The sequence below is a fragment of the Oryzias latipes genome, chromosome 6 (assembly GCF_053564925.1).
Source record: "Oryzias latipes strain Hd-rR chromosome 6, Olatipes_Hd-rR_3.1".
Lineage (NCBI taxonomy): Eukaryota > Metazoa > Chordata > Actinopteri > Beloniformes > Adrianichthyidae > Oryzias > Oryzias latipes.
Window position 1 is genome coordinate 27,358,883 of NC_136242.1, and position 16,870 is coordinate 27,375,752.

At 38.5% G+C, this 16,870-nt stretch overlaps 1 long non-coding RNA gene across 1 annotated transcript; it reads left to right on the forward strand.

Moving 5' to 3' along the window:
- Positions 1-6,518: 6,518 nt before the first annotated feature.
- LOC144992476 (uncharacterized) lies at positions 6,519-12,724 on the forward strand. Its single transcript, XR_013656452.1, has 3 exons — positions 6,519-6,618; positions 6,709-6,770; positions 12,592-12,724. It is a non-coding gene; the product is annotated as an uncharacterized LOC144992476 (long non-coding RNA).
- Positions 12,725-16,870: the final 4,146 nt, after the last annotated feature.

Here is a 16,870-nt window from a genome sequence, read left to right on the forward strand (position 1 = left end):
TCCTGTATGTGTTTCATACAATAACCACTAATGGCATGTCGCCTTTCAAATTATTATTTAGTATTCTTGTAAACACAGTTATAAGCCATACAGAGACTGTACCATAATGTTAGGATTTGCTATAAAAACAATCATGACAATTCCTTATTAAAATAAATATAACATGTATTTTATTGTGAAGCCCCTCTAACTGTCTCTGTACATGAAACAAGTAAAACTAATTTTCCTTATGAATGAATTCTTTTTTTTTCCTAGTGTCTCTCCAGTTTAGCGCAAGCACTTCCAGATGAAAACTGGGATCAGTTTTATTTGTTTTCCTCTTGTTGGAAACATCCTAAGTTTGATACGTATTTGTATGAATGTATAACTGCTGATCGTATGGTTTTGTGCATTATTTATTATTACTTGAAAAAAACATTTCAAATCAAAATCAAATCGCTGTCTCTGTACACAGAAACACACATGTGTGTGTGTGTGTGTGGGGGGGGGGGGATAAACGCAGTACAACTTAAAGCTATTAAATTATTCTGCAACTTGAATTAAAACCATTCTAGATTGCTGAACCAACCCTGCACATGACATGTGTTTCCATTATATTTATGATATGTACAAGCTAGAATAGTTTCTACTGCAGAGAATTTAAACGCTTTAAGTGTTTTTTTGTTTTTAGAAATCACCCCCCAGAAGTCGGTGTTTGTGTTGTGCCCCACAACAGTAAACCAGTCAGTGTGACCATCGCCAGCTTTCTTAGACAGCTTACTTAAAGTCCCACTCTGATCGTCTTTTATAAAAGCGCTTCCAGTGGTCTTTTAAATTATGATAATACCATTTTTATCCAAATTTAAAAAATATTTTCTGTTTTTTAAGACATAGTTTCTGCAGAGCATCAATAGTTCATTAAATTGACCTCTGAATTGTGGGCGGAACCTTTGGCTTACATTTTTTTGTGTGTGTTCTCCTGATAGATTTGAACAAAGAAATGATCAGAAACGAAAATTTTAAACCAAAATCTCTTTATATATGTCTTCCACCATGAGAAAAATGCCATAAAAATATATTAAAAACACCCAAAAAATCTTTTTGCTTCATACTTAGACATCATACTTAGATAAAACTTAGATTTTTACTGTCATTCTTGGTTCAATTTTAATTATGTTTATTTAAAGTCAATAAATGTTGACGAGTTAGATTGGCAGTCATTGTTATTATTTGGGAAATTTAGATTTATTTTCTGAGAATAAGTGCTAGTTTTAGATTTTATGAAGATGTATTAAGGTTCTCATTTCGTTCTAAAATGAGTTATTTCCACTTAAATCCAAATGAACTACAATTAAGTGCATAAAATAAAAAAATGCAAACCATTTGCTTAGAACTAACAAAAAAAAACTTATTATTTGGCTGTATGACATTAAATATGATGTCATTCTATCTAACAGTTAGTTTTAGTAGCATATTATTCCTTTTTTAAATGCTCGTGTGAAACTCCTTGTTTCTAGATTTTTTGATCTTATTATAAGATTATTTGTTGTTGCTGCATGGAAAGACAATTTTACTACTTTCTTGTGATTTTCTTCTTAAAATTAGGGCTCATTTCCTATTTTTAGGCAACCTCTTTTTGCAGTAAACAGGTTGTTGTTGCTTTTGACAGGAAACAGAATTAGCTATAAAGCCCAAAACCCCCTGAGGATGCAACACTAGAAGTAAATCTGAACACAAAAGCTAAAATGTTATTTAATATTATGCAATAGAGTAAAACTCATATGTGAAAACAGAAAATAAACTATAATAAACGGCAAAAGCTTTGTTCCTTACTGCAGGGGACAGAAAGTTCAGAAAAATACTAATCTGTTAAAGTATTCAATATTTTTTAAAAACAAAATTGAAAATTTTAATTTAATTAAATATCTTGTTTGACAAATACATGTTTGGCATTTCTAACAACCCAAACTAAGTGAAAATTACTTGGAAATTCAATGAGTTATTTGCGGAGACACTGTCTCCCTCTACACGCGGCAGACACTGCTGCTCCAACTCAAGATAATGGAGCAAACAAAAACCGTCCAATGGAAACAATAATTATATTTTATTCTGTTGAGATTTGGATTAAAAGAAATGCCTGATACATTATTATTTTTGCATTAACCTTTGCAGACGGTGGACTCTTTCTGGGCACTCTAAATTCTCTCTTTATTTTGTTTGTGAACACAAACATACCTGCATAAAGGGGCTACTTTTCATTAAAATCCACCCAAAACTGTGTGTTTTAAAAGGGACAGAAAGTCTCCATTTGTGCAGCGGGAGGATGGAGCTCCAGACTTTAGTGTCGGACAGTTAAACCAGCACTCCCCTCACTTCCACAGACCTTTCTTCTGTTTTGTATTGCTTGGTGATTAGGAGTAAACACTTAAACCAGATGGATGGGTTTCAGGAAGACTGTAATAAAACAATCCAACACAGTTTACTGGGTTTTTGCTTTCTTTTTTTGGATGTTCTCTTTGACTAAAGCTTTTTATGGTTTTCGTGTTCCTTGTATAAGAGCTAAGCTACGTACACACCGGGTATTTGACACTCTTGACAATCTTCATCAATACTCTCTTCAGCACTATGAGGCACCTCAGCTCAACTGTATCACTGTGTTCAGAGAGGAAGATGTCGGTCAGGCAGGAACTAAATATATGTTTAAGTGAATAGTGACACCAAAGCAGGAAGTCATAAACACACACAGAGAAAACCCTGAAACGATAAGGAAAGCAGAAAAAAAGAGAAAAAGGAAAAAGATTCTGTAGATTTTTTAGGAAAAGACAGCCAATTAACTGAAATGTTGAATTTTGGAGAAACGTACTTGAAAATAACCACTATGTGTTGAAATTACTGTCAAAACATCCCTTTTACATTAAAACTCTAAGGCTTTTTCCGAATTTTCCAACTTAATCCTTAACTACTTAAGGATTTTTTAGTTCAGGACTATGCCTAAGATTTTAAAAGCAATTCGGACACCATGCTTACTACTATTTTTTTTTTAATGGCAAATGTGAAGATATCGATTTCACGAACAGAAAATCTAATTGATATGAGCGTTTTGTGATGACTATTTATGAATCCACTGTTTTCTGAAGATGAAAACGCTGATGGTTTATTTAAAAACTACGTTTAAAAACATTTTTTGGGAAAAAAATGTTCAGATGCAATGCATTGTGGTGAGCATTGATGCACACTGGCTTTTCGCAGAGACTTCTGGGAAATTTCTAGGGCACTCAATTTTGGAATTGTAGATTCGGACAGCACTACAAAATGGGGAATGCACTACATAGTGAGTATGGAAGGAATTCGGACAAATTTTCACTCACCTTTGTTTTTTTTCCACCATAAATCTGCTTTTCTTGGTAGAATAAAAAGTGTTTTGTTCTTGAGCAAATTAGTTTCAGATAAAAGCTCACAAACAAAGAATATACATTGGTTTCCACCAAAGGACTTAAAATATAGAAATTCTTAACCATATACAACTTTACATTTGACATTTGACTCACATTTCTGACCCCTATCTCTGCCTTGGTCCTTGATTTCTGCCCTGTAGTTCATCATCCTTCCTCTAGGGGCAGTAGAAGGGCTTTTCCTGCTCATTTCAAAATGGTTGCTTCTGTAAAATCTCTACACTTTTACCAGAAAAAGTTTCACTAATTTTTAAAACTTTATGGCATAATCCATTTGTATTTTGTAAAATACTAAGTCTTTTGTATTTTGTAATTTAAAATGTGTTGATAATTAATTCATTATAATACAATTACTTCCATGTTAAAAAAATGTGTGATCTCACTCACGTCAATATTTTTGCATCTTAAATTAACATTGTTTTGAAGAAAAACTTACTAAATCGCCCCAAATGATCTTTATTCATACTATCTAAAACTAATAGAAATGACTTAGCAATATTTTTGTGGATGTTATCAAAAGGGATAAAAAACAATTCAATAAAGTTTTAATTTTTTGTCAATTCCTTGATATAGAGGGCATTACAGGGCTAATTTCTACATCTTGTGATGAGTCCATGGAGGTGGAGTTGTAGTTCATAATTCCTCACAGTGTGTCACCATTATTACTCGACATGAACCAAAAGCTGCATGAATGGCTGGGTTTACTGGACAGTGGGGTTAAAACAACAAAGAAAACAGTCCTTTAAAATTAAAAATAATAATAATGGAATGCTTCCAAACCAAAAAAACAGTTTCTGCAAAGCAGCAGTAGTTTGTGAGTTAGTGAGACTATTTGCGCAGAGCAACCCCGTTCCCCCCTCCCATCACCTGTCTGTTTACACTCTCTCCACTATCTTACAGCTCCCCACAATCTCAACCTAAAATTACCGGCAAAACAAAATAGTTTTCAGACTTACATGGTCGTCTGCAGGTGGATGCATCAGAATAGAGCAAAGCAGGGAGCTTGTGGCTCGCCCAGCGTCTTTTCTGCGTCACAAATAAACGCTTTTTCAAACGACATTTCTTTATTTACTCTTGATTCACAACACTTTGAATAAGGAAATACTAAAAATAAAAAAAAATTGTAAGCTTAATTTTCTTAATTTTTGTCCATCATCAGCAAATGCCACAAGAACAAATTAAAAACACCAAAATTAGGATTTTCATTGAAGTGTTTCTTTAAGGAGTTCATTTTTGACTATTTTAAGATTTTCATTCCAAATCTGTACCTAGAGATGGACTCTAAAAGTACAACATTTGGCCCTCTTTTTATTATTCCTGGTATTGTTGTTTTCATAAACACCTTATTGCTACGGAGATGAACTTGTTTTATTTGAGGATGTGTCTATCAAACCCTAAAATCAGGCCTCTCTAAAGAGAGGTTCATCCAGGTCCACCGGCAATAATCTGCAGCCATTTCCAACGTTCCCCCCACCGAGTGTCAGAGGTTCCATGTTGGAAGCATGTTAGCCAGCAGTGAGCGTACAGTATGATTTGTTCACGTTTGGGGGGCCGGAACACCCCCCGTGGTTCTCTGTCCTTTGTCAAACTGCAGTCTCACATGAAAGGGATCAAACTTGACCCAGATTTGGATGTGAAAAGGAAGCACAGGTTACATTCAGGTTTCCCCCCAAAAAGCTGCACAAGTGTGTGTGTGTTTGTTTGCACGCTTCCATCAAGCGCTGCACACACACGTACACACAAAAGGCAGAGAAAAACAAGCACTCAACAACACAATAGAGTTTCCTCACAATGGTTTCTGAGTCTGGGAAATTAGAAAGTACAATGATGCACACAGTGCACAATGGCCTAACAAAACGCTAATTTGTGTCCTCTTTTGCAGCATTTGTGCCGCCGCTCTGTCAGGGAGACACGCGCTGACAGATTATGTGTAGCTGTCATCTGCAGGCGAGCTCAGTTCAAACGTGACATCAGCTTTGTGAAGCGGCCAGGGTCACTACATCAGCCGTGCCTCACACTCAACGCGTCCTCTTTACGCTGACACACAACACAGAGCAGGTACTAAGGGCAAAAATTAGATCCCGCTCACATGAAATGGCCCTTCTTCCAAACAGCTGGAACTCTCTGGGAATAATTATTTACACACTGGAGGTTTAGTTACCAAACAGAAACTCAACTTCCTCATGTTTTTTTAGTGGAGGAAAAAAGAAGCATAATGTTAATTTTTACTGTTTTTTCATGTTAACATTTGTAAAAGAAAAGCCATTTTCATGGATAGAGACAGATAAAAAATGTTTATTTTGACAGAAAAGTTAACATTTTTAATTATTCATTTCATGCCTGCATTCAGCCGCAGGAGTGGAGTAGAAAGTGGGAGTCTGTGGAGGTTTGTGCCTGCAAGGCTCAATCACTGGAAAAAGCAAGATATACAAATAAAAGCTGAAGCAAAATCATAATAAGCTAATACATAAATTATTCATTTTTAATAGTTTTAACTAAAAGAAAAGGCCTTCTTTCATTTTTAGTTGATTTTTTTAACAACAAAGCTGCATCCGTTACAGCAAAAGCCGTCAAACCTGAAGAATTCTGTACGCATAATTTACACAATACAAATGCAATGTCACTTTTATGATTTACAATTTAAATCTGAATATCTTACTTGAGTTTAGAACTCTAGTGGGAAATATTACCACAAAATGCTAAAAAATTAGTGGTGATAAAAACAATAAGTGTTGATTTTAAAGACCTGCACTTCTGACTCCAGCCTCAGATTTTATTTTAGCTCCATGATGTCTCTAATTTTCTTTGCAATAAAAACTTCCTCCTATCATATCCTCCATATGATCCTTCATAAAATTGTAAATATCAATAATAAAGCAGGAGGTTGAAAATAAATATATAGTGCGGATTTGCGAAGATGGAAAGGCGCGCGAGCCTTCCACATCTGTCCTTTCTTCTACAGTCTATGGGGAATAATGTGGGGATAATTTCAACTATAGTTCAAATAAAGCGGGGGGAGGAGGAAGATTGCGGTTGGGTGGGGGTAAAGGGGGTGACGTCAGGTCCCATCAGGCTGGCGGACCTCCTATTGGACCAGCGGAGGCTTTTAAGGAGGTCGGGCTGTTGCGCTCCGGAGATCCGTGGATCCGCTTCAACCGGGAGAAGAAGCAGCGGAGCCGGCCGCCAGGTGAGCGCGGAGGGAGGGAAAGGAGGGAGGGGGGGGGGGGGGGGGGCGGCAGAGGAGGAGCGCGTGACTGTTCTCTTTTCTTCTCTTCAGATCTGTTTGGAGACGTCGCGCGGGGGTGGGGGGAGCCCGACCGGCCGAGCGTCAACAGGTAGGTGAGTCATGTTTCTCCGTAACGGACTTAGAAGAAAAAAAAAAGTGTGAAAATGTGCAAATGTCGGGATGGGAAAGGTGCAAAACCTTCACGTGCCGCTGTTGATCTGAGGTGGATCTGACAAAAGAAAAGTTGTGTACCTGCCTCCCCCGCGAGCGCAGAGCGCGCGCCATGCCCCCCACCGGTGGATTATCAGCTGTCCGCGCCTCGCAGGCTGTTTGGGCTTCGGGGGGTCAAATGACAACAGCTCAATGCTGAATCCCCCCCCACCTTCCCGCGCGTGCGTCTCCTCCCTTCTTCTCCAGGATGGCTCCGCGTAATTTCACTTTTAATGCGTGCTTTCATGCCCACGCGCCCCGAGCTGCATTGCAATTAATTTTCTGGAAGCGCATCTTTGCTGAAATTACAGTTTGTTTTATGAGGGCTGGCAGATTAGAGCTTTCAGCACCGGCGCCGCGGACAGCTCCTCACATCTGCCCGGCTGCCCCGCGGCAAAGAGAACCTGCCTCCTCCTTCTCTTCCTCCTCCTCCTCTAATCCCAGTGGGTTCTTCCAGAATGTTACAGCTGATAAGTGAAGCTCCGCGAAAGGTGTGAAGATGCATGTTATTAATTCTTTTTGCCCCAGTTTCTGATTGGCCCGTGTCAGAGACAGGCAGCAGGAGCTGGAGCTCAGCCAGGCCTTCATGTTTACCCTCCTCCTCCTCATGTACACCACAAAAAAGGGGCAGACTCACAATCTCTACACACATGCCCCCACCAAATGGTGTGACACAGCACCCACAATCTGCACCATGAGAGAAATTCAGTGCTAACAGGTGTTCAAACAGCCCGCTTGGTACATTCTTCCAATTATTGCAATTAGATGCTGCCTGGTTACCACTCCATAATGCACAACTGCTGCTGTGGAGTGTGTGTTTGTGTGTCAGGCAGGCAGACAGAGGAGAGCAGCAGGAAGGGCATGAAAGAGAAGATTTCTTCAGGAGGAAAAAAGCGAGAATCCCGTCTGCCGTCATTATCAGCTCCAGCAGATTGACTAGAAACTGGAGGCAGCAGTGTTTGATTTCAGAATAAATACATATTAAAAATAAGCAGGAGGTTTCTACTCTGCATTAGTTTTAGATAAACTGTTTTTCTCAAAACATCTTTTTTTTTTTGGTGCATTTTCAGAAAAGTCATCCTAAATTCTGAAGGGATGCTTGTAAAATAACGTTCCTCCCCCATATAAAGGAGAAAATCTGCATAATTGAAAAGGTCAAACGATCCCATTTTTCCTTCAAACAGTAATCAAAGATGTTCTTGCTGGTCTCTGTGATGTTTGATTTTCTTGCTGCTTGAGGGTCAAATCCCAGAAGGGCGCAGAGAAGGGGACTCATATTTGTGGGGGGTTTTCATCACGGACGAGGTGGCGTCGTGATTTGCGGAGTGATTGAGCTGTCATACTTTACAGTGAGTTGAGGGTAATCACTGGCTGCTTTCTTATCAGGGCGAGGAGCGAAGATAACAGGGTGCCATAAAGCGTCTGCGCGCGCCCGCGTGGGCAGATGTGTGTTTGTGGCAGCTGTCGGCCTTGTTTGAACTGCAGTCACAATCAGCGGCGGTGGCAGCCAAGCGTGTGCTGGTGACAGCGCCCCGCACCTTCTGCTTCCCCGATCTTCTCCACCCTCTCTTCCCTTCCGCTGCTGCTCTCTTGGTCCCACCCGACGCCTCTACATTGAGTTACTTCCAGCACAGTTGAGCGCTGATCTGCACTGATTCTCCAGCCTCTCTGGTGAACTTAGAATCATTTTGGATGTCTTGAAAAGTCTGGCGTTGAAAGGCGTGAAAATGCTCCTCAGGTGAGCCAGAACGGCTCCTCTCCAGCAAAATATGCATCAACGTTTCAATTATCCTTTAGGAGGATATTGGAAAAGCTTCACTGAGAAGAAAAAATGAACAAAAAAAAACTGAAATTGGCTGCATTTTTACAAATACAACAGAATTTAAGATAGATTCTGAACCCTTAAGTTATTTTCTCAAACGCTAAAGCAGCATAAACCTTCTGATGAGGGGTTGGAAAAGAGATGAGGATGATGTTGCTGATGGAGAAGTAGCAACATTTTTGGGTGGGGGGAAAACGCATATGCCTCCAGCGAAAGGCTTGTAAGGATTTGTGAGCAGGAATCAAAGAGACTAGTGGGGGTTGAAAGCCAGCAGTAGTGAATTTAAAATCAAAATTTTAGGCCAAACAAACACTTGCATCAGATAAATGAAAATTGTGTAAAATTCGAAACACATTAGGGTTTAAAATATGAAAGGTTTCAAATTATAACATTAAGGCAGGAATAATACAGAATTTGATCATGTCTGAAGCAAGTTGGGCTTTAAAAACAGACAAATACATAAATAAATGAATTTAAAGACTCAAATACATTATAACTTAGTTAGAATATACGTTTAAAGTTACTATATCAGAGCTTAATGTATGGATTCCTTACAGAGCTTAGTTAAAGTAACTCTAAGTAAGAACTGAACCTTTTGCTTTTCAGAAAAACAACAGTAGAATGAAAGCAAAGTATTTTCAAAAAATCTATATAATCTATGAAAGATTTGAAATCAATTTTTGATGTTATTTAATGAAATTTAACATTTCTGGACCTTTTGTATGTAAAGTAATCCACATCCTAAATAGACATTGATTTGAAAATACAGACTGCTGAAGTCATTATTGTAAAAGAGTAAAACAGTAATTTTCTTATTTCAAAATTTTAGAGGCTTGAACGTGAAGTGAAGATTAAAATTGGCCATTTTCTGCAAGTAGTCAAACATCGATAAATCCCAACCTGCTCCTCACAGCATCTCAGGAGCCGAATATCCACAAATCCAAACTGGTCTGCAGTAAGGTAAAAAAAAAAAAAATCCTATTTCAGTTTACTAAAACGGTGGCTTTATAAATGGTTCAGATGAACCGTGCTTCAAGCGTTTTTAAGCAAATACAGCCGATCCCACATTGCTTACAGTTTCTATAGTTTAGAAAACAGTTATAATTGCAAAGCATGTATTTTTTCCACCTTTGCAAAAACACAGAGGATTGAAGCTAATAATGAGCAGCTGTGTTAAAATTCAGTTCAGATGTGTTTCATTATTTCACCTTGATAGCGGTTTCTTACCATTTTCTGAAAGTCATGCCAGACATGCTATCAAATAAAGGCCATGCGTGTGCTCGTAAAGTCCATGTTTGTATGTCTAAGTGGACCACAGTGGAGCTCTCAAACTGGGACTAGAGTGCACAAACTTTTTCAAATTGTAGCATTAATACAACAAGTTTTATGAAAGAGCTCTGTAAAAATACAACAGGAAGCTATGCTTGTTCTTTGGGGATCCACTGTGCACTGCTACGTGTCTTTTAATCAGATATACTGAGATTGTGTTTGGTGTGTTCTGCTTCCATAGATGAGAAACTTTTCAAAAGGCAAATCACCAAATGAGACTTTCAGATGATTGTTTACTGAGCAGGTTGGCGACAGGAAACAAATCTGTTTACAACACAAATTCCATAAATACATTTTTCAAATTGGTTCAGAGTAAAGCATCTATGGCTTTGTCTGAATTTCCTCCCTATTCACCAAAAACAGAATATATTGTGGGACTATCTAGTACCCTGGATTTATTATTTAATTCAGACATCATGCTCACTGCATTTTTTCTTTTAGTGAAAATCTAACACAAGCATTTTACGAAGACTATTATGAATCCACTAAATTCTGATGATGAAAACGTTGATGATTTATTAAAAAAACACATTTTAATACATTCTTTGTGCAAAAAATGGTATGGATACAATGCATTGTGGTCTATATTCCCCTTTCTTGTGAGCATCAATGCTCACTGAGACTTCTGGGAGATTTCTAAGGCCCTCGATTTTGGAATTGTAGATTCGGACAGCACTATATAGTAAAGGAATTCAGACACAACCTATGACTTTTGTAAATGTACAATGAACATGAGCCTTAACGCTGTGCACTTTGGTTTCTGTGTCTCACGTACCTTTTACGCTAAAATGCACAAAACTTTATGCGTTTCCTGAAAAATAACAATGAAATATTCGGGGAAGAAGTTTGCGTTTTTGTGACATAGCAGGGGATTTCAAACAGTTCTCAAAACTATAAAAATAAAAAAACAACTCTAAACTGCCACTTTACTGGGTTCACTCTCGCTATGCTAAACAAGACGTAGCAATGCTAATTAAAAAAAAATAGAAATGAAGCCTTTTATTTAATATGAAATGCTAAACGGTTTAAGTTGCAGAGCCAATGTTTGTAATTTGACTGTCATCCTCTGAAGCTATTAGTGATACATATTACCATAGCATAAAAGTACATAATAGACACATTTACATAAATATGTAAATAAAAGAGGAATATCCTTTAATTTAAAACATTTTTCTTTGACCTGATTAGCGACCATGCTAGCATCATTAGAGCCATTTGTTTTAACCAGCACAACTTTACATTTTATCGACACTGATCCGTTTAGCTGTATGTAAAGTTGTGAATGTAAACATTTTAAAGATGTTTTTTTAAATAAAAGTTTAAAACAACACGCGCATGTTTTTGTTTTAACTTGTGTTGAACGGAGATTTCTCGTTTGCCAAAATCCATTGATGTGGATGCTTGACCCCACTAAAAATTTGTTTTTTTGTAAAATCTGCTGGAAAAGACCAAGTTTAAATCAATCAAAGGATGTTTCCAATATATTACCAGAAATTGTAAAATGAAAAACTGTTTTCAAATTTAAAGTAATGTCAAAACAGTTTGAATAAACTAAAGTGATCCTGTTTTCATCTTCAGTGTGACTTAATTGTTACTTTTAGGAGGCGAAAACACTGTGCAAAAAGGGGGAAAATGAAGAAATGAAACAGACTAACAAGCCTGTTCCCTGTTATCTCTATAGAGGACTGAATTTAGCTGATAACTCAGTCTGTGGACCTCCTCCTCCTCCTCCTCCTCCTCTTCCTCCGCTCCCCTATCTGCTCTGACATTTGCTTTCTTTCGTTTTGATTAGAAAAATGTAAACTAAAATGCAAATTGTTCCAAAAATGTAAAAACAATTTTTTTTCGATGGTGCACCTTTATCATTGTTGAGTATTTTTGCCTCAAAATACTATTCTCAATTGCAGAAAATGTAATTCAATTAAGCAGCAACTACTGACAAATGTCAGCATTAAAACAAAAAAGACTAACAGCAGAATATGAAAGTTTGTCACCTAATCTTACATTCATTTTAAAAAAGTGAAAGTTTCAATGTAAAACCAGATTTTTTGCAAAGTAGTGTCATTTTGAATTTATTTTCAATTTGAAACTGTAAAATTCTCGTTTACTAATTTTCCAGCGAATGCAACACAATTGCATCCCTTGAAGGTTTTTCACGCGCTTTCTTGGTCTAACATTGTGTAGAGCGGCAGCACTTTCTGCTGCTGTACGTGCAAAATGATCCTAATACAAACAACGCAGATTGTTGCTTCATTTCCATTTGAATGCCTCAAACCTGACTCGCTGCACACATGCAGAACGGCAGAGCAGAACAGCTCTTACAATCTCAGATGTCGTAATTGGTAGCCATTCACACGGCTGTATCAGAGAGGAATTTAAAAGCCAAATCTCGCAGAGCAGCACGCATAATTGTTCATGTTTGATTGCATTTAAATGCTCACATTTCGATTGGGCTTTTCAGTCTATAGAAAGTGAAACAGCGCTGACAATTATACATTTCTGTGTGCAGAGTTGTTCGTCTATTTTTGTGTGAATGACTGCTGCTGTTAACTGTTCGTGTTTTTCACTCCAAGGTCGACGCAGTCACTTTTTCTGCAAGGAGCAAAACACTTCCTCGTCCACCTGTGCGCTGTGAGTAACTGTCAGCATGTCGGCCATCTGCCGAATCGCTTTTTTCCCTCCATTGTGGAGTGTTTGGAGTCGGCCTACGTAATCTTTTCTCATTCTGAGACCTTCTTCTGCTCTATCTTCACGTGTGAAGTCTGCTACAAGTGTGCATGCAAGTGTGAAACCCAACGTGCCCCGACTGCTTTGCTGCGACTTCAGTCGGTTCGTGTGCGCTCTTTCCTTCTTCTTCTGTTTGGTGAGTGTGTGCACGGCCCACTTCCTAAGTTTGTGTGTCTGTGTTTATAATCCAAGGCCATTCAATAGCACCACGTGGATCCATCCCATATCCTGGTTGTCATGACTACAGAGGCCACTTATCACAGAGGGTCCAGCTAGATCAAACAGGTGTGCATCCTGACTATTTCTCTCCCCGACAACTGTTGCTAGGAACCTTTGTGGCACACAATGCACAGGTGCTTGTCACCACCGGGGAAAATCAGCAGGAGCGCAAAAACGGCGCCAAGATTTCCCAGTGTGAACTGGTGTGTGCGTTTGCGCGTGAGGTTTTCTGCTTGAAGTCCTTCTGAGAAACAGTGTGAGGTCCTCTTCTTCTTCTGAGAGGATCTTTTTTGGGGAGATAAAAGATAATCTCGGGGGTCATCTCTTTCCATTTCTACTTCTGGAGGAGATGTTCAGGCGGGAAAATGAAGTAGATCTTTTTTAAACCTCTGTTTTTTGTGGCTTTTTATTCCAAAACGGGACAATAATGTGGAAATATGTAATTTAGATATAACAATACCTTGATGTTCACAGGTTTTACTAAGTTTAATGAGGGTAAATTAGTTCAAAAATGTACAAATTTTGCTGTGATTTTTTTTTTTATCATACAGCGCTTATTTACTTTTAAACCATAATGGTTACAATTGTTATTATTATTTTTAATAGAGATATTCCCCCAACGAATAAACTAAAATAACCTTTTTTTCTTACTTGAACTGACACTGCCTAGAGTACTAAAATGATCCTAGCATTTACATGAAAGCCAGGATCTTTCAGACTCCTGCTTTTTTAGTTAATTTGCTATTTTTTTACGAAGCTTTGCCACATATCTTTGCCCTGTCTGACTAACAATCATTTATTTGAAATGTAAACAGAGAGCTCTCAGTAACAGCGAGGGGAAAGGGGGTCGGGCTGCTGTGCACCAACAGTCCCGCCCACAACTACTGCCGCTCTGTAGAAACAATGTCCAAGAAAGCGACACGGGTTTTTGGATTGTGGCTAAAAACGGCCTAATCATAGTTAAAAGATCACTGGGAACGCTTTGAAAATCCATCAAAAGCTGATCGGAGTTGGAATTTAAACAAAAGGATTTTTTTAAACATTTCATTTTTTGTTGGTTTTTATTTTTCGTAGAAAAGTTTGATATTACAACTCTGGTGAGCGGTATGCTGCAATTTGCACAAATGTTGTTTCTGATACGGTTGAATTCAAACCAAAATTACGTGCTATCCAACACAAGACATAAGGAAAAAACAAACATCAAGAACAAGCCACTCGAGAAGGTATTTACTTAAATCAGATGATGCCGCAGTAGTGTTTAGACAAAACCATTGACTGGAATCAGAAATCGTCAACATGCAGTGATTGGTCTGAGTCTATTTTTCAATGGCAACCAGTCTCACCAATCAGGAGTGAGCTTTTTGTAAGTCCACACCCCTTCCATTATTAATAAGAAGTAGCAGAGCTACAATGGATATTCTGACAATAGAATGATTAATGGCTGTTTATTTCTCAATAGAAGTCTATGGGATTCTGGCTTGTTGGAGCCAGTGGGTATTTAGAATACCAGGGGGAGGAGTCACTCCTTCCAGTTCTCTTATATAATCACGGGTCAAAACCTTTACAGAAATGAGATTCAATATTCATCTTGTGTGCACTAAAAATGCACATTTGTAAAAATGTAGTCTGAAGGTAAGTGAGACACCCTTTGGACTTTTAGACTCGTTGAACCTTCTTCAGCTCCTCTGCCTCCCTCCCCAATATTCTGCTCCTCCACCTCCCCCCTTTGACCTATGAATGCACTTGCTTCCCTGCTCATCTTCATGCCCGTCTCTCCATCTTCCACCAGCATCCTCAAAGGCGCCCTGCTGTCAATACCTACAATTTCCACTCCTGCCTGTCTAATAAACCTAAAAGGACAAACATAAGCTCTCCCCGAAGTAGCTCTTAAACTCCCCCAAGGCGTTCACGTGCTGCTCGCTCAATGCTGACAATAAAACCCGCCTTTTCCTAATTTGGCCTGTCCCTGTTTGCTTTCCATATCGCCTCCTCTGATAATATTTACGGGGTAATTAATATTGACAGGAAGCACTTGGTCCTGCTCAGTCTGCTGTCGACTCTACAAGCATCCTCACAAATCCATATTGACAAGTGGCTTGCAGTCGTAGTTGCCCTTCACATGTTTCTAAGTTTATTTATGTGTACACAATTACTGCACGCTGACAGGATTTAAACTGGCCTCAGGTGCGTTTACACCTGCGCCTGATCTGATTTGGCCCAATCCTGTTATATTATGTGGGTTGGTTCTAGTGGTGGCAACATAACAGACTCCAACGGGAAGTGGGAGGCCAAATGCAATATAAAAAAAAAAAGATTTCTTTGCTCCTCCTCCTCCTCCTCCACTTGGAATGAGATCTTTCCCTTTCCCGTATGCTGCTCATTTCAGCTATAATCCCTACATAACACCTCTTTTTCTTCCTCTCACTCCCCCCTTTTCTCTCCTCTCCCTTGCACCTCTCTTGCAGTACCTTCCTCCCACCTCCTCCTCCTCATCGCCTAACCTAATAACCTCTGCTCTCCAAGGCTCCCCTCATCACCTCACCCTGCTTCTCTCGCTGCAAATCCTCTCCCCGCCTGCCCCGACACCCTTTCGTCTTTGGCTGCTTGTCCCCCCTGCGGCGAGCCCTCGGTTGAGGCCGCTGTGATGCTCTCGCGGTGAGAGGTCATCTGTCCGACCGGAGATCACAGAGTCTTTGATTCACTCCTGAACAGGCTGCCGGGGGGTTACATGTAAACTCACATGTTTGCTACAGATTACTCCTTTTTCTAAAAAGCCGTTCTTTTAAAAAAATTTTTTAATTCCATGTTGTTGTTGTTTTGTTACTTTATAATGAACAGAAAAACAATTTAAACAAAGCAACTCTTTGATAAAGTCACAGTGATGCACCAAACTAACCTGAATAACTACATTTCTTTTAGTTACATTAAATTTTACTGTCTCCTCCTCATATTTTTCCACCTTAACTCAATTATGCCTGTCAGATTTCAAAGAAAACAATTAATGAACCTTTTCTTTCATTGAACACAGAAGCCATATAAATCTCATTAACAAAGTCTTTCTTTTAAATAAAATAGCACTTTGCTTTGCTTGCAGACTAGATCCTCTTCACAAAGTATTTATAAGTCATTGATTAAGATTTATAAATTCAAATGTGCCGGGTTTCATGTCGACATTAAGTTAAGTGCTTGATGCATCTGAGTTACATCGGCAGAGCTGCACTCTAAACGTCTCTGACAGATTCGATTCCGCCCCGCAGACAAACGTGGACGCAGTCATTAGCGGCACTTCATTCACAGCATGCTCACTGGTTTATTTATCTGTTGTGACGTTCTGGTCTGATTAATTGATTTATGCTTTTAAATTGCTGCTGGTTGAGAGGTGCAGACCAGAAAACCTGTGTTTTCTTATGAAGACTTTGTGGTTGGAGAATGAAGCTTTCTCTATTTTTCAATAATAGATGAAGTTTGTGTGCAATAACATGTCATATTTTTAATTTTATTAAAGCGTTTTAAATGACTATTTAAATACTCAATCGTTTCAGTTGTAGTTATTTTATGAATTACATTTCCTTGGAGGAGGTGTAATTTTAATCATATGCAAGCAGATAAAACCTTTTTTTTCATGTTAGTTCAGTTAAACAATTTAGTGACATTTTCTCTTTCTTAACTCCAAATTTAGATGACACGGGATTTGGGGGAAACCATATTCCTGCATTGACAACAAAAATGTATAAAACTTGAGTTTTTTCATCAATATATTGTTTTTTTAACAACCAAGCTACACAACTACATGCTGTATGCCTCCAGAATTTCTGATGTCGGGTCGCATTTGTTAACGTGTGCTTTTATAGATGCTATTAAAGGTGGAACACCTATGCTATAAAAGTATAATATTAAAAATAATTC